The sequence below is a fragment of the Manis pentadactyla genome, chromosome 2 (genome assembly GCF_030020395.1).
Source record: "Manis pentadactyla isolate mManPen7 chromosome 2, mManPen7.hap1, whole genome shotgun sequence".
Classification (NCBI taxonomy): Eukaryota; Metazoa; Chordata; class Mammalia; order Pholidota; family Manidae; genus Manis; species Manis pentadactyla.
Window position 1 is genome coordinate 146,170,798 of NC_080020.1, and position 17,868 is coordinate 146,188,665.

The 17,868-nt window shown below is 46.8% G+C and overlaps 1 protein-coding gene and 2 long non-coding RNA genes across 8 annotated transcripts in view; 1 reads left to right on the top strand and 2 right to left on the bottom strand.

Moving 5' to 3' along the window:
- FHL2 (four and a half LIM domains 2) overlaps window positions 1-17,868 on the top strand; it is a 71,046-nt gene that overhangs the window by 17,021 nt on the left and 36,157 nt on the right. Inside the window, exon 1 of one of the 6 annotated variants that reach the window (XM_036921053.2) lies at window positions 13,391-13,504. The exons of 2 other annotated variants lie outside the window; for them this stretch is intronic. The gene's annotated coding sequence lies outside the window, so the exon portion shown is untranslated. Of the gene's footprint in view, window positions 1-13,390; window positions 13,505-13,846; window positions 13,999-17,868 lie in introns of those variants that run through there. 3 more of the 6 variants (XM_036921045.2, XM_036921014.2, XM_057496880.1) reach the window with 3 other exon arrangements.
- Window positions 2,336-5,035, bottom strand: LOC130682531 (uncharacterized). The gene is made up of 3 exons (XR_008995715.1): window positions 3,701-5,035; window positions 3,357-3,438; window positions 2,336-2,560 (listed from the first exon to the last, which is right to left on the bottom strand). It is a non-coding gene; the product is annotated as an uncharacterized LOC130682531 (long non-coding RNA).
- On the bottom strand, window positions 11,068-13,789 carry LOC130682530 (uncharacterized). Its single transcript, XR_008995714.1, has 2 exons — window positions 13,651-13,789; window positions 11,068-12,116 (listed from the first exon to the last, which is right to left on the bottom strand). It is a non-coding gene; the product is annotated as an uncharacterized LOC130682530 (long non-coding RNA).

Genomic DNA, 17,868 nt, shown 5'->3' on the forward strand with positions numbered 1-17,868 from the left:
ACTTGGTTCTCTCTTTCCGATGATGGTACCTGATGGTCATCCGAGGCAGAAGGCAGGCATCATATCAGACCCATCCTCAGTATCCAACCTTCTATCATAATTCCTACTGAATCTACATTTAAAAAGTTCTCGAAACCAATACCGTCTCCCCACTCCATGCTACTGTCCTCATTCAAGCTTGCCTTCCTTTAACAGGACAAGTGTGGCAGGCTCCTGTCACATGTGGGTTTCCCAGGAGCAAAGTCTGGGCTTTCTTGAGGACGTGGCCCAGTAGGAAGTGGGGACAGGGACAAGAAAAGGGGGGATGCTAAGGAAGGATGCAGTTTCAGGTCAAGTCCCAGCCTCAGCCTGACTCCCAGACATGCTTGTGGGTGTAGATTATGCCTCAAGTTTGCCCCGACTTGAGGAAGGCAGCTGGGCTCTCACACCCCAACACCTAAGGACACCCCCTTGGGAAGGCATGAAGCTGCTCCAGCAGCCCCAGGGCAGCCCCCACAGAGCAGGTAGGGGGATGCAAAGGGGCCCCAGGGGTCTGGGCAAAACACTGATGGCATCCCCTACACCTGATAAATAAATGAGCCCCGGTAGGTTTCTATCCCTCCCCTAAATGTATCTATGCAAATCAAAGAGTGGGCCAGATCACTCTCCCACTTAACCCCTCTCCCAGCAGTCTCCCAGTGACCCCCAGTCTCCCAGCAACACTCTGAGAAACTGGGATTCTTCTCCACAGTAATAGGTATAAGAACTGGAGAGGGGCAGCAAGTATATATTAAAATGCAATACTGTCTCCTGATGAGTCACACTGCGCACTGGCTCATTAGAGGCTCTCAAAAGTCCTGCAGTAACCTGTTCTCTTGTTTAGCCCAGAAACTAACCAGTCCTATCTGAATGTAATCTTGAGGGTTTCTTGTGTGTGTCATGTGGGAGGCACCTTGTATACACTGCTGTCTGCAGACCTGAGCCTGTAGGATCAAGTTCCTTAGAATGGCTCATAAGGTTCTCCACAGCCTGGCCCCACCTCCTTTCAGCTTCATCCCTGGTTCTACTAATGCTGAACTGTGTGCTAGAGCTTGACACTGTCTTTGACATGTCCCATGTGCTCCATTCATGCTGCACAGCTGGCCGTCTCTTGTCTGTCTGTCAAGGTGTCTCAGGGCAGATGACATCCCTTCCAGGAAGCCTTCCTAGGATGCTGTCTGTATCAGGGTTCTCCAGAGGAACAGAACCAGTAGGATATGATAGATAGATACAGGTACAGGTATAGATCTATAGACACAGATACAGATACAGAAAGAACTTTATTATAAGGAATTGGCTCATGTGATTATGAAGACTGCAGGGTGAGCAGGCAAGCTAGGCACCCAGGGCAACTGATGTTTCAGTCCAAGTCTGAACGCAGAAAAAAATGCTATTCCAGCTGGAAGACAGGCAGAAAGAATTCATTTGTACTCAGGGGACAGTCCACCTTTTTGTTCTGTTCAGGCCTTTAATTGATTGAATGGGGTCCACCCCCATCAGGGGGGGGCAATCTGCTCTACTCAGTCTACTGATTTGCATGTCAATCTCATCCAAAAACTCCCTCACTAAAATACCCAGAATAATGTTTGACCAAAGATCTGGGCACTCCATGGCCTGGTCACCTCGACACATTGTTGACCACCACAGACCCGCAGGTGGGCTAAGGGCTTTTCCTGTGTTCTCATCACTTCCTCTATTTCCTACACTTTCTATACATCATTTTCCCAATCCCCCCCCCTTTTTTTTTTACCATCCTCACCATTTTAAGTGCACAGCTCAGTGGTATAAAGTATATTCACATTGTTGCACAGCATATCTCCAAAAATTTTGCATCTTGCCAACTGACACCCTGAACCCATTAAATAACAACTCTTAATTCCCTCTCCGCCCCCTACACCCCGGCCCCTGGAAACCACCATTCTATTTTCTTTCTCTATGGATTTGATGACTCTCAGAACCTTGTATAAGTGGAATTACTCAGTATTTGTCTTTTGCAACTGGCTTACTTCATGTAGTATAATGTCCTCAAGGTTTATCCATGTTACGGCACGCGAAGGAATTGCTTTTAAGGCTGAATGGTATCCCATTGTTCGTACTCACCCACTGATGGCTCTTGGCTGGCGTCCACCTCTTGGCCACTGAACAGTGCTCTTATGAACACGGGTCACAAACTGTTCTTCAAGACTCAGCTTTCAGCTCTTTTGGATACATACTCAGAAATGGGACACACTTGTCATATCTTAGCTCTGAGCAGATCTTCTTGGAATTTCAGCTTTACCTGCAGGCTCCCTCCCTTCCCACCACACTGGACTTGAAGCTTCAGAATGGGCTTAGCTTTATTCATCAGGGTGGTATTGTGAGGATGAATCACTTTGCAAATAGCAAGTTCCTGACCAGCGGTTTCCCCCCACCATCCTCCTCATTCCAGTTGCTGTGGGAAGGACACATGAGCTTTTCAAGTCAAAATAGTCCTAAATTGCAGGATCAGTCACAGATTCTTCATGTCAAAGATTAGGATTCTGTGTGAGCAGGGAAAAGGATTCTAACTCAAACCAAGAATGAGAGAGAAAGGTTATTAAGACATGCTTGAAAAGAATTTATGCGGAAGACATTATACATTACATTTATTTTCTTTTAAAGTTTGCCCTAAATGGGAGAACATTGATCTTTGATAATACTATTTTTAAGTTATAATTTATATTTAGTTTTAAAAGTTACATCGTAAAACTTTTAACTTGAAGATAGCACTAGGAAATTGTGCTAATGCCCTTAATTTGCCTGCAGTTTGGATATGGTAGGGGTCAGCCTGCCTTAAATTTAAGCTTAGTTTTATTGTCTGTAATGAGAATGGATGAATCTAAATAAAATATCAAAAGTGGTCATGGCAATGTATACACCTGTGCCCACAGAGCCTCATTTGTAATTTATGATGGTTCATATTATGGGTCCTGCCTTTAAATTTCATGAGGATTTAATAAACAAGCCACAGGTTCAGGGCCAAAATGGTGGACCTTTTATGATGAAATGGAACTTGGAAACCTTAAAGAAAAAACCTTCTGTTTTACTGGAGGTGGGCTTGCTATGCAGCATGTCACTTCCTAAAATAACCAAGCTTGTTTCTACCTCATAACTTTTCTAAATGCTCACAACCACCACGGCTGCCTCCCTTATCCAGCTCTATAGCACTATTCAATTCTACCCCATGGAATTACTCGTTTCACTGCCTCTCACTGAGTCTCAGCATTTCTTTCTACCTTGTGACCCCTCTGGTTGCCAGCAGAATGCAAAGACACGCTGATACAGGAAGACATGCATACTACGAACCTCCCTCTGATTACCTGCACCAAGAAGTCCTTCAGTCCAAGTGAGACAATCCACAGTGCTGGTTTTAGACTCTAACATCAACTTGCACAGTAATATCTGCCATATTTCCCAGAGATGAGTAGTTAGAATAGACCTCAAAAGGCATGGCCCTAATAAATCTGCTGGCAGGTAGCTTAACCACATCAGAGCAATGCCTGCTGAAGGAGGGGCCCTCTCAGAGCTCCCTCCTGGGAGGCTGTAGCTCCAACCCAGACTCACGCAGGCTGATGCTCAGCTTGCCCCTCTCCACTCCATCTGCTAGGAGACCTGCCCGCTGTGGACCCCCCAAGGACAGAAAGGAGACAATGGGATTATTTACCTCATCAGGGCACATGCCAGTTACTTTAGGATGGTGAAAGGAGCAGGCAGGCTGGGCTAGAAAGTAAAGGCATTGCCAATAAAGCTACCCTGGTTTGAGGCTTCCAACATCATCTTCCAGCCAGAAAACTGCTTTCTTCTGGGAGACCAAGCCCTGGCGCTGGCCCCCTGCTTTCCTGTGTCTGACCTTGGAGTAGGCACTGAGCTCCATGCCCTGCCTTCCGAGTCATAGACTGCTTCCAGCTCTGCCGGGGTGTAGAGGGAATCCTGGGGCCCCCACCCCAGCCTGGTGACCTCACCCTCTGGAATGTCCCTTCGTGCCGGGTGACTTGGCCTCAAGCCCTGTGGTAGGAACCAGGCAGGAGCTGGCTTGTCCTCCTGGCAGAGACTCTGGGAAGGCTCCTGCCTGGTCCTACCACAGGGCTTGAGGAGCACAGCAGCTCTGCTACCTGCTCCCCTGGCGAAGTGCAGCTGGTGCTCCTGCAGCCTGACCCACACAGGCAGCTCCGGGACCCTGGGGTGGCCCGGAAGGGACCTCGGGCTGCCCTGTGGTCAATTCTGTGTCACCTCTCTGCCTCCTCTTTCTGGGACCAAGAACTTTCGTAGGCATTTAAACAATAACATGTTATTTACTACACAGCATAAACAGGACTCTGTAACAGCAGACCAGGTGGTAACGCCTGTTAGTCCTAAACACAATCACATTACCACTTCATTGAAAATGTAAACTTTCCCCATAACTTGGGGGCTGACCTAAGAAGCTGGTGATGCCTCTCACCCAGCTCGCTCTCTTGCTGGGCCTACAATATCATGATCTTATTTGGAATGGCAAGGCTAAGTGTGAAGCTCAGTCACAGAGACAGTTTTGGGGTGACTTCAGCTTCTTCTTCTGGACCCATTCCCAACTCCCTGGGGTCAGCAGGTGACTAGAACCCTGAGCCTACCTGCCTGCATTCATTGACCAGCCCTGCCGGCTGCTCGCCTGGAAGGAGTTTGCTGCCCGGAAGCGCCCTACTCCACCTGCTCTCACCACATCCTCCTCCTTGGCTCCCTGGTTCCCATGTTTCCTGCAGACAGAGTCCTTTTGGTCTCATTGGGGCCGTTCTTCCCGGGAGGCCTGGGTGCCCCTTCTCTATGTCCCAAAGCCCTGTTGCAGGGAGACACTGTCCTGGGGGCCACAGCCCTTCTCAGCCCCCCTGCCTCCACCTCCCTGCTCTCTTGGTCCCCAGGGAGGTGCTCCACACCCCTGCTGCTGCCTCGGGCCCTCCTCGCCTCCCTCTGCCTTACCCTACTCCCCTGGCACCATGTGGGATGGAGAGCCCCCTAATACCATGTCTTCTCCTAGAGTTTCAGATGGAAAGGGGAAGAAATGAATCTTCCAAGATTCTGATTCACATTCCTACATAAAAATGCCACCATATCAGCAGTCAGAAAAAGAAAAGAAATAAAATGAAACTTTTGTTTGTAATAGTAATGATTAATAATTATTCTTCCAAACTGCGTATTCCAGAATCAGGAATGTCCCATTTACATGCACTGATCACCAGCCCGGGTTAGCACACACCAAGACACCGTCCTCACTCCACCTCTGCATACCCTTGGCAAGTAAGCAAAAGGGACATATCCAAAGTAAAAGAACTCACCCAGCAAACCCTGCTGGCTATGTGAAGGTGTGCTTCTCATAAACACTGATTCTCAGGTGCAAACAGCTGCCTCCATTCTGGGTTGTGAAGTGCTCTAAGGTGGCCTGCCAATGTTTAAGGTAAAATCAGGATCCATGACTTGGAAAGCCAGGTCGTCATCTCTGTGAGTGTGGATGGCAACATCCAAGGGGAGTCCAAGCTTGTTAATTTGGTCTACCTTTGGGAATGTTTATGTTTATACATTGACTGTATGGCTGAACGCAGCTAAGTTTGGAGGAGAATGAGCAGGGCGCTCCTAGGTGGGCCCTCTCTGCAGGCTGCCTGTCAAAAGCACACTTCCAGGCTGGGAGCTCCCCTCCTCAAAGCTACAGCGGAGCCACCACAATGGCCATCAAGACATGCTCACACGGTTATAGAGGAGAGAACTTCTACAAGTTTCTGTGGGAGGTAGAACTTTTGTTTCTAATGTTCCTATTTATTTAGATAGAATATTTTTAAAGCATTTGATAGAAAATCAAAAATGACCTAAGCATAATTTGAAGACATGAGTTCTGCATTCAGTCACTAAGAATGAAGACTGGCTTCAGTTTATTACAAGAAGGTAGACTTCAAGGATATCTTTCCATGAGCAACTTTCTTAGTGGTTGGATGAGGGGTGGGATGAGGGGCTGGGCAGGTCAGGAGAAGGCCCCCTACCTCATGGAGGCTGGGCTCTGGGAGGCAGAGCACCACCCCAAGAACTTCTACATGTTGGCCCCCTGCTGCCCCGTTTTCAGTTCTCACGGGACCTGAGGAGGACACACCTGAGGGGTTCCCCCTGCTAAAGCAGAAAGAGCAGTTCCTGAGCCCACACCTCCTGCCACACGGAAGGACAGGCCCTTCTGTTTTGCTTCAATTCTAGTGTTTGCAAGTTGGATCCCAGTGTGAAGCCCAGATGACTGAACTGCCCAAATGGGCAACGGGCTTGACTTGTTTGGTTCAAGGAGGCCCACACGAGCCCTCGCACAGCTGCCCTCACTGGTTTGGGCATTTTCAGGAAACCCAAAATAAATCCATTAAATACTGACCAAGTTGCAGAGTACAAAGAATGCAGAAATGAATGTCTCAGTCTTTGCCCATAAGGGGTTCACAATCCTCTTTTCCTTCCTTGTTGTAAACAAGGGAAAGAGGAGACAGCCTGAAATGATCAAAAGGCTACTGATGGGTACCCCACCCCGCACAGCCTTCCCAGGGGAGACACTCTGTGTTTCAAAGGATAATCAGGGGTCTGCCAGGCAGAACAGAGGGAGGAGAGTAGCTCTAGGAGTTCCATGATGAGGGCATCCTCCCCCACTGGCTGCAGGTGCAGAGAGAAATTGCTGGAAGGGTTCATAAAGACCCCTTAGCTTAGGATACAGTCCTTGCTCTTGGGATTTTGGACTTGATCACTTTCCAAACATATTCTTAGAAAAGAAAAGCCTCCCAAGGGTTTACTTCACCTGCTTTTAGCATGACCTGGAAACTCAAGGAACCAACAGTGATATAGGAAAACAGATACTCCACACAAATAGACTGGATCAGAGAACTGAGTCCATAAAATGTTAACAGGATCGGGGAGTTGGGTTATGGTAAGGCCAGCTGCAAGGTGAAAATATAACTTCAAACTGCTGAAAGGAAAATGAAAGACCAAAAGAGGAAGTGGGGGAAGGAAGGGGTAGAAAAGGAAGGAAAGAGAAAGGGAAAGGAAGGAAGAAGAAAGAGAAAGTCAAAAACATCTTGAATTAAGGACAGCTAATGAACACTCAGGACATGCGATAGCAATTCGCCGCCAGAGCCCTCTCCATTCCTCTGGGGAGGCAGTGACTAATCTGGTACTCTTATAGAATAATAGCTCAGCATCTCTAACTGTGCAGAAGTTTCCAAAAATATTTGTGGAGTTAAGATGTCCCAGAATTTTTAAAGATTTTTTGGGAGGGCAAATAATCCTGCCAGGATATGCTGAAGGTTGGACATTTTAGAAAATCTTTTTCTGATATTTCAACAGTCAAGTGACATCGCAATGATGTAGAACAAAGCCTGGCTGTTCCAGAAAGCTCTGTCAGGACTCTCAGGTCCAATGTTAAAGCACTTTCTGAAATCGGTGGTGGATATTCCTTAACATGTTTTTAGAAGGACAAAAACACGATAAAACACAGCTTTCCATCACAGATAAATCTACACCCTGGTGCAGAATCATTTCTATGACAGGAGGTGTTTTAGAAACTTTTCAATTGTTGGTCAGCCATAAAAGTGACTTGAAGAAACACTAGATGGTTTTAAATAGCCCTTTACAGGAAGAAGAGCGGTTGTACATCCTCCGTTTCATAGGTAAGGTACGAGGACACACAAGGTTACAGTGTCTGTCACATTGGCACACACACATCTCCACGGGAGATGCTGCCCCGGGGCCCAACCCTTCCCTCCTAGGACCTGGCAGCCAGGCTCTCCCAGCTAGACCAGTGGATCTGTTAATGACCCCAGTCAAAGCAGAAATGGTGTAAGGGACTTTGGTGGCAGAGAAGAGAGAGTTGGGAATTTTAAAGTTGCAGTGTTGATCATAAGTTAATTCTCAAAGAATCACAGCAATTTCGGTAGGGTTGAAATCAGCATTCTGAGAAACAGTGAGGCATGAGACACTCCCATTTCAGAGATGCCAGGAAGAATGTCAGAATCTCCAGGAACAAGCGCTTCAGGTATTTCAGGGAAGCAAACACAGTTCTTCCAAAATAGGACTTTGCCATGTTTGAACAGACCTTGGACATGCACGGTTCTTTTAAATAGGTTTTGGAACTGCTGACCGAGGATGGAAAGAGTAAAACTGCTGGCAAGTGGAGACTTGATGGATTACTGCAGGAAATGATTTAAACTGGAGACAAGAGGATCACACAGGAAGCAAACATTTTCAGGGTCCACATTAGGAATAGTTTTCAGCTGACACAGTCCAGCAACATTTCCTGACCCACAGCTGCCCTCCGAGCCCGACCAGCCGCATGAACGGTTGCATTTTTTTGGTCATTAACTCACCAAATAGAAACTTTCTTAACGAGTTATCAAGCCAGAATGGAAACTTGTATCAAATGCTCCAAATAAACTTTAACCAATGATGGCAAACTCAGAATCATGGAGTTGTTAGTGGATTTGGCTCAAAATCAGACTAGTTTTGAGTCTTTAAACACCAACTATTTGCATCTATTCAATCATTTTGTGCAAAAGAGAGAACAATGAAATGGTGTATGGAAACGGCATCTTAAGAAAGAGCCAAACATTTTCCCTTCTAGGAGGAGAAGGAAGAGTTTGCCTTTGGTGGAGGGCTGAGCTTTCTTGAAAGTCTCAATGAGCACAGGAACAATGCTAGGTTCCTGAAGAACGTGGCTGTAACCTGATCAAGTTCCTTCTCTTTGCTGGGGTGGGGGGAACATTTGCACCAAGCTCAAAGGCCCACACCAGGGGAGCACCCTGTTTGCAGGGTCGTTTTTGATAGAAGTTGACCCAAGCAAATTGCTCTTTTAGAAAAAAGGAGCCCAGGGGCCTCAGTCACCCCACTGGGGTCTGGTGCTGTGTCCTGCCTCCTGACCTGCTCCCCTTCCTTCCTGGGGCTCAGTGAGAACTCACCTCCTTACTTCTCAGTGTCAGCTTTTGAGATCTTAGACACTCACCCTCCAACCATCTGAGACAATTAAGAATGATTACCTCTGAATCAAGGGCAATCATCCACCACCTTCCCACCCAGGGTTTGAGTGGGTGAAACTGCTCGAAAGAATTCATTTCTCAAGTAGGATAAAAGTGCTCTGAAATCTTTATTGAAATGGTCCTAACGAGCTTAGGGAGGCTGGCTGACCTTGGCTCTTTTTCATGCTTTCCCTTCCTTCCTGGTGGTAGTGAGGTCCATGCGCCCCAGCGGAGGCCACGGTCAGCAGGCAGCCAGGCCCGTGCCCTAGCCCACAGCCCACCCCATCACGGGTCTGCAGTGGGGAGTGGCATCCTAGAAGCTGTGCCTCCTCAGGGCCCCTCGGAGGGAGGACTTAGGTGTCAGCATTTGTATCACTGAGGTGTGGGCTGGAACTTATTGCGGTAAGTGTTCTTACCTGGTGGCTCCCTCCTATGGACGCCCAGGGAGTTGTACTGGCATCAGGGCTGGAGTGGCAGGGCCTGGTCTGTAGTTGGTCTGTTTCTGTCCCTACTGCCCCCACCCCCGTGGAAACTACTTCTGGGTTTCTGCTAAATTACTGAGTCCGGAGTGGAAGCCATAGGGAGTATTTTACCTCAAAGCACTGTTAATCATCAGACTTACCTGGAGGGAGAGTGAAAGCACAGAACAGGCCTGAATGTTTACTTCCAACAAGTTTTCCCAATCCTGCTGCTGCTGGCCCAGGACCACACTTTGAGAACCACTGGCCTGCACCACAAAGCCGTTCCTTTCTTCCTGGTTCTTATGCCTCTGTCTGAACCCCCACCCCAACCAATACCCCAACTCCCTACCCTCCCCCCAACAAAAGAGGAAGGAATTGCAGGAGAATTGAACTAAATAAGAGAAGAACTTGAATAACTGATCAGAGTTGCCATTTGATCCCTTTCTCAAGAAATATAACTTTTTTTTTTCTCCCACAAGTAGCCTTTTATCTATAGCAGAGAATTTTTCTCTCAAAGAGACTATCTTTCATCTTCAGAAAGAACCTAAACTTTAATCCTTTCTTCTGATGAGAATTAAGCCCATTTCCTTATTCCTCTTTTCTTTTTTTGGAGATATAACTGACATATAACATTATGATAGCTTCAGGTATATAACATGATTTGATACTTACATATATTGTGAAATGGTCACCACAGTAAGTCTAGTTAACATCCATTACCTCACGTAATTAATAATTTTTTTTCTTATGAGAACTTTGAAGATCTGCTGTCTTAGCAACTTTCAAATACACAATACAGCATTATTAAGTACATGAGATCCATTACATCCCCGGGACTGACTTAATTTACAACTCGAAGCTTGTACCTTTGACCCCCTTCACATTTCCTTTATATTCTGGATTTGTCTCCCCTTTACCATCAAATAAAATACCATGAAATAAAAGCTAATGTTTACTGAGGGCCTGCTATATACCCAGATCTATACTAACTCATATAAACTGCCAGCAGTTTATATGAGTCATTTCAAAAGGATCTTCCCAACAAGTTTGCAAAGCCTATGTTATCAGCCTGCTGTATATATAAGACTGAGAGTCAGGGAAATTTTGTGGCTGCCTGAGGCCACAGAACCTCGGTAGGTCATAGGTAGTACAGGGATTCAAACAGAGGCCTGATTCCAGAGATCAAGCTATATTGTCATAGATAGCATTATATTTTGTATACTCTTCTATCTGTTGTACTATAAAAATCAATTCCAAAATGAAAGACTTCTTGTCACACATTAATCTTTCTGTGATCCATCCATTCAATATCTATATTTATTAAGCATTTATATGTGCCATGCACTATAATGAGGCCCTGGGAACAAATGCTATACAAGATAGAACTTTTCAAAATACCTTTTACCAGAATGTCTTGTGAAAATTAATTTTTTAAGTTTGTGCTTTGATTAAAACTCTTCAGGAAAGTATATATGTCATTAAGCCCAGAACTGCATCCCTCCTTCCTGTTTCCAGCAAACTCCCTTTACCTTTCTATTAATTCAGTTTAACAAATTTGTTTCCCATTTTTCTTAAAGAAAGAGCATGTGTAGCTTAAATTTTTAAATATTTTTTGAATAGATAATTCATTTATATAGCTTAAATTTTATAAAGGGTACATAGTAAAAATTAATCTCCCTTCTGTTCCTGACTCCCAGCCACCCCCATCTCCCCAGAGGCAACCAGTTTTTATGTGCCTACTGTCTTCCTCTCTTCCTTTCTTTATTAACACAAATAGCTTGTTGCTATCTAAAGTGTTCTTTATTGTGCCTTCCGCTGGAGATCATAAGTCAACGAATATGACTTTTTAACAGTTGCATATAGAAAGAATTCTAAAGTGTACTGTACAATATTTAAATAGGCCCTGCTGGTGAGCATATAACATGGTCCAGTTTTTTGCTGTTACAAACAATTCTACAGTGATTACTCTTATATCACTTTACACATGATCAATTCTAACTATAAGATAATTTCCTATAAGGGGAAATGCTGGGTTAAGGGCAAATGGTATGAACATTTGTAATTTTAAAAGTTTTCATTAAAGAATTTTTCAAGCATTTCAAAAGAAAGAGACTAATAAACCCCCACATACCCATCACCCAGTTTCTATGGTTATCATTAATCCATAGGTGATACTACTTCATATATAGGCCCTGTCCATTCCCCCTACCCCAAATTGTTTTGACTCAACCCCGGACTTTATGTTATTTCATTGGTAAATATTTTGGCATTATCTCTGAAAAGTAAGAGCCCCCAAAACATGTGTATGTATGTGATTTCATTATAACATCTAAAATAATCATTTGTTAATGTCATCAAATATCTTGTTAGTGTCACATTTCCCCAGATTGTCTCATGAAAATTTATTTTTAAAATAGTTTGTTCTTTGATTAAGAATCTAATTAAGGTCCATCCATTCATTGCAGGTGGTTAAGTCATTTTTTCATCTGTTGGTTTCTTCACCTCTCTCCTTCCTTCTTCTTTTTTTCTTTTTGGAACATTATTGTAGAAACTGAGTAAATTTGCTTCCAGAATCTAGATTTTGCTGATGACATCTCCACAGGGTCATCTAATGTGTTCTTCTATCCTTTAGGTCAAAGGGGAAATACAAAACTACATTGTAGAATTTCTTTAAATAATAATAAAGAAAAAACAGTTAAAGCAGTTATTAGAAGAAAATTTAACCATCCAAATGACTATATCAATAAAAGAGAAAATTAAACGAATTAAACATACAACTCAGAAAGCTAAATAAAATAAAATCCTGTAAGGCAAAAGAAGGCAGAAAAAATATAAATGCAGAAATTAATGTTTCATATTTTGTAAACTTGTTTTTACAAACTGAAGCTTAGACTCATTTGAGAACCAGGAGATCATTTTATAATTTGCAACTATACATACAGCAGATCTAGATAACATTCAGAGGGAGAAAGGCTTTTTTCTACACACACTTTGCTAAAGATACTGGCCTGCCTTAACTCTCAGTGGGAATTCAGGTCCAAAGTCCACAGAAGCTACAGGTTCAGGGAGGAACTGGGGAGGAAAGACTGGATTCTCCACATCCAGTTCTACCTGGGCTCACTTCTGTGGCAAGTCTCAGCCTTCTGGATGGCACTGGAGTGACATATGGGATGAGGGGCATTTCCTGGCCTGTGAGATATCTGCAGTTTTGCCATCTGACCGACTCCAGTTCAAATCTCAGCTGGCATAATTATTGCTCAGTCATCCCTGGGCAGATCTCTCTTAGCTGAAATTTCCTCACTGTAAAACTGGTGTATTAATCCTTACCTTAAAGGGGTAAAGAATTGAATGAGATACCAGATGGAGCTACTGTTCAGTAAGTGGTAGCTAAGATGATGACTCTCAAGTTCTGTGATTCCATGGTGCAGATCCATGGCGTACCTCTAAAATACACCGGACATTGAGTGCCAGCCAAGAGAAAACCACATGGCTCTTCCTTCTCTGAGCCACACTGAATGTGAAACATTACAGGCCTGCAGGCAATATTCCTACTACCTCCTTGCTGTCCTCCATCAGCCGATCTATCCCTGTCTGCTTGTGAGGCTGGCCACCTACTCAAGAACAAACATGTCTACCCCATGACGCCTTCCCCCGCATGGGACTCAGCCTGGGCCTTCCATCCTGCAGGCTGAACGATGTCATCCGTCCCTGCCAAGTGTGTGCTTCAGGCCTGGACTGTGAGTGTGGGAGGCACCTTGCCCAATTCCCTTTTCTTTTCCTGCTGTGGACGGGACCACAGAATGTCTGAGCCTCCCTATCTTCCCTGGAGTGTTGGGGGCTGGGCCTTCCCTTGTCTCCTCCCCACTGGAACAAAGAACCGGGCATTATCCGTTCTTCTTGGCCCTCTGCTAGGTTCATTTCGTGAAGGAGAGGAGTCTGCAGGGCAAGGCGGGAAAAGTCCCACGTCCCGTGCAGATACATGCCGGGCGCGGGCTTCCTCTTCCTGCAAGGCCGGTAAGTGGCCAGGTCCATCCTCCCTGCAGTCCCGGTGTTCCGATTACCGGCGGAGAGTCGGAGCGTGGTCACTCCCCTGCCCCACGCCACGGCCGGGTCCTGGGAGGCAGCAGAGGCTGCCCGCGACCCTTGCCCCACACTCGCACCTGTGAGCCGACGCCTGGGGCGAAGGTCCCGGTCACCGCCGTGCGCTAAAAACCCAGAGGGAAGGAAGGAAAAGGCCAAAGCAAACAGAGTGGGGGTCCGCAAGCGCCTCGGCCTGGGGCGGTGGCGCGGCGACGAGGGGTCCGAGGGGCAGCCGTCCCCGCGCCCCACGCCGGGGTGCCGGCACGCCGAGCCCGCGCGGCGGCGCCTGGGAGGCGCGCATCTCCTTATATGGTCAAACGACACGCGGGGTGCTGGGGCGGGAGCGCCGCGCTCCGCTCCGCCCGCGGCGGAGGCGCAACCAGGAGCCGCCCGGGACCGCCGGCCCCACAGAGCCGGCCTGCCGCGCGGTGAGTGTCCTCCTGCCCGAGCCCCCGGGGGATGGGGCTCCGCGGGCCGGGCCGGGACACCGGGGAGCGGGGAGACCCCGGGAGAGGGAGCCGAGCAGTGGGGACACCGGCAGAGTGGGGACGTGGAGAGGGCAGCCGCGCAGAGGACACATCTGGAGGGGGTCCCTGGGAGAGGGCAGCTGGGGGGACACCGGGGAGAAGGGAACCGAACAATGGGGGCACCGGCAGAGGGGAGACCCGAGGAGACGGGACCTGGGCAGAGGGGGCACCCGGTGGAGGAGGGCGGAGCGGAAGGGAGACCCCAGGGGAGGGAAGCTAAGCCACGTTGGGGAGGCCTGGCACGCGCTAGGCCGGAGGGACCCTACGCCGCCCAGCCCTGGAGGGACAGTGGCAGGCAGCCCAGTCCTGGCTGGTGGGTCACCGCCGGGGGCGAGCAGGGGCTGTGCCACCACGGGCGAGCCCTGGCGCAGGCTGGCCGCCGCGCCGTGACCCGAGAGCGGGCGCGTTAGGCAGGCACGCCGGCCGCCACCGCCCCGCGGGTGTCTCGGGGCGCCGAGGCGAGGCACTTCCCTTCAGTAGAAAGACGCAGGGCTTGGCGGGTGGCCTCACGCATCACTGACGCAGAAATTTAAAAACTTAACTACCATTTGTAAAAAATGGGCTTGATGAAAAAACTTAGAATCTTATTAAGTTTTTTACTCGTGTAATGTCTTAGCATACCTGAAATTTCCGGAAGAAAGTGTTAAACGTTGTTTCCTAGTTTAAATGAAGAATCAGTCACACTTTCAAATCCCAGTTTGGGTCCCCACTGAAACCAGTCTAACCTAGGTTCAATGAAATGTATACAGCTGTCTTCCATGGCATATGCACTTATAGGGCACGCTCCCTCGCACTTACTCGCGAGGCAATAAATCACAGCTCAAGTTTATGATCTGGAGAGATGTGTTCAAAACACAAGGCCAAAAACCTCTTGTACCATTGGCACTAACTCTGCTTCACCTGTGTTTTGATACGTTACAGGGAGGAGGCTGTGGAATCCCAAAGGTGATTTAGACCAAAAAACTTTAGAATTTTAACTTCTTATAAGTACAGAATTCCTAATCTGACAATTAAATTTCCATAAAACCAAACTCAAGGAAGAACATTAAATTGTGCTTTTCTGTAAAAAATTTTTGCAGTATTTTTCAGATTTAGCCTATCCTGAATTTTTAAGGGTTATGAACTAATATATAGAATTGGGTTTCCACGGTACTTATTGTCTTGGCATACTCTAGAAATGCTTTATATGCAACATACTGAGAAGGGCTAAATCGGCTTACTGTGGACCAGGCTCTGTTCTAGGCCCTTAATGTTCAGACTCATTTAACCCTTACAGATGTGCCACAAGGCAGGTGTGATAGGCCAGTGGGCATCTCGGCTGCCTGAGATCACATCCTTCACCCAGGAGCTTGGTCAAGTCACCTAATCTCTCCATACCTGTTTCCTACACTGGAGAACAGATACGATAGTGGTTTACTCAGAGGGCTGTTATCAAGCCTGTACATCATAAGCAGGGCATACATGTTTGGTATTATCCTCATCACAGATAAACTTAAGTACAACAAGGTCAAAGTCACTTTTTCTCAAGGTTTTCCAGCCTTAGCTCCCGCTATGGTTAGTTAGTTCTCTATCGACCTGACCGGGCCACAGAGTGCCCAGACATTTGGTCAAACACTATTTCTGGGTCTATCTGTGAAGGTGTTCCTGGATGCAGTTAACATTTGATCTGTAGACAGGGTAAAACAGATTGCCCTTCCCAGTGGGTGGGCCTCATCACATCTGATGAAGACCTGAATAGACAGACACACTGAGCAAGTGGGAATTGCTTCCGCCTGACTGTTGAGCCGTGATTGGTCCTTTTCAGTCCTTGAACCCAAACTGAAACATGAGACCCTATCCCAGACAGCCTAACTGGAAAGCCTGAGTTCAGATCACTAAACTAGAGGCTGCATGTGAATATCAATAAGGCCTATGCTTCATACTTAAGCCCAAGATTGCTTGTTACACTACTTACAGTACTGACAGAAATCTGTGTCATAAAAAAAAACACCCAGTAGGGCATTGAAGAAAATCAGGCTGGGTGTCAGGAAGCCTGGGTACTGCTCCTGCCTTGCACTGTGGGCTTGATTACGCAGCCTCAGGTGCTTCGTTTGTCAACAAGGTGGCTGGAGGAGGTAAGCTTCTCTCTGACTCAGGTACTGTAGGATACAAAGTCCCTTGAGCTTGGGTGAACAAAAAGAGGTATTAGATACTTCCTGTGTTGGTTTATTATGAGAATTTCACCAAAGTCCATTTATCATGTGGAATTATACTACAGTCACTTCCTCAAGATGACCTCCTTGAACAAAATGTGGGAGCTCTTATCTAGCGACTGAGAGCTCGGCCTTCCAGAGACCCACCTGGCATGGTGACTTTGGGGCGAGTCAAGTGAATTGCCTCTAGTGTCCTGAATTGTGGAGTTTGACCTTAGCTCCCATGATGGTTAGTTAGTTCTCTATCAACCTGACCAGGCTGCAGAGTGCCCAGACATTTGGTCAAACACTATTTCTGGGTCTATCTATGAGAGTGTTCCTGGATGAAGTTAATATTTGATCTGTAAACAGGGTAAAGCAGATTGCCCTTCCCAGTGGGTGGGCCTCATCACATCTGATGAAGACCTGAACAGACAAACTGAGCAAGTGGGAATTGCTTCCGCCTGACTGTTGAGCCGGGATTGGTCCTTTTCAGCCCTTGGACCCAAACTGAAACATCAGCTCCCCTCGGGTCTTGAGGCTGCCAGCTCTTTAGCCACAGCTGCAGCATTAGCTCCTCTGGGTCTCAGGCCTTCTGCAGATCTTGGGCTTTTCACCTGCATGATAGTGTGAGTCCTTACAGTGAACCTTTGAATGTATACATATAAAGGATATAAGTCCTGTTAGTTCTGTCTCTCTAGAGAACCCTAATACAGCTCCTCAGCAACCCAGTAACGACTTAAAAATTCTTCCACCAGCTCTCAGTCTTGCTTAAGATTGCATCACTTCTTGCTAGTGGTGAACTTCATTTTCCTTTTGCTGTGGAATGTGGTTGCCCTCCTGGAGATCTAATGAGAGGTCTGGAGCAGCATCTTATACCTCCATCATTAGCCCCATTCTCATGGGTGATCCCACTCCAGTCTGAACTTGGACCTAACATGTCATCATGCCCAGCCTTAGCCTTCATAATCCACACCCTTACCACCCTGAGTTAGTCTGTGATTGACAGATCTCCCGTAGGCTTAGCTGCTAAGTGAGGCAAGTGATTTCTGTGCCAATAAGAGAAGTGGCTGCTATGTGTTTATGTGTAAATGAAACAAATGCCAAAAGAAGTCTGTAAATATTTAGGTTTTTAGTCAAAAAGAAACAGAGCTATGTTTGGTGATACAACTTCCGGAGCAAATAAGAATTAGCTGGTGAGTGAACAAAGTAGCAGGTGACACATTAGCCTATCACAACCGGCTCTGATGCAGTGTGCTACACACACAAAATGAAGGAGTAGAACTGGCAGAAGGAGGAGGCCAGGCTTTCGTGGAAGTTGGGGGCTGCCAAAGGAAGAGGCTAGGTGGGGGTCATTGCAGATGGAAGCCCAGGCAGACAGAAAGTAAACGTCACGAGCTGTCCTTTGGAGACTTGAGGAGTCTGATGAAAGGCAGTGAGTGGTTTTCATTCTGTTGGTGTAGAAACAAAGCATAAAAACTTGCTCACACATCTGCAGGAAGGCAGTGGTAGAGCAAATAGGCTGGGGTCTCCCCCCCAATACTGGGATGATTTATGAGCCCTAGGCAGCCCACCATTCTAGCCTGAATAATTATGCTTG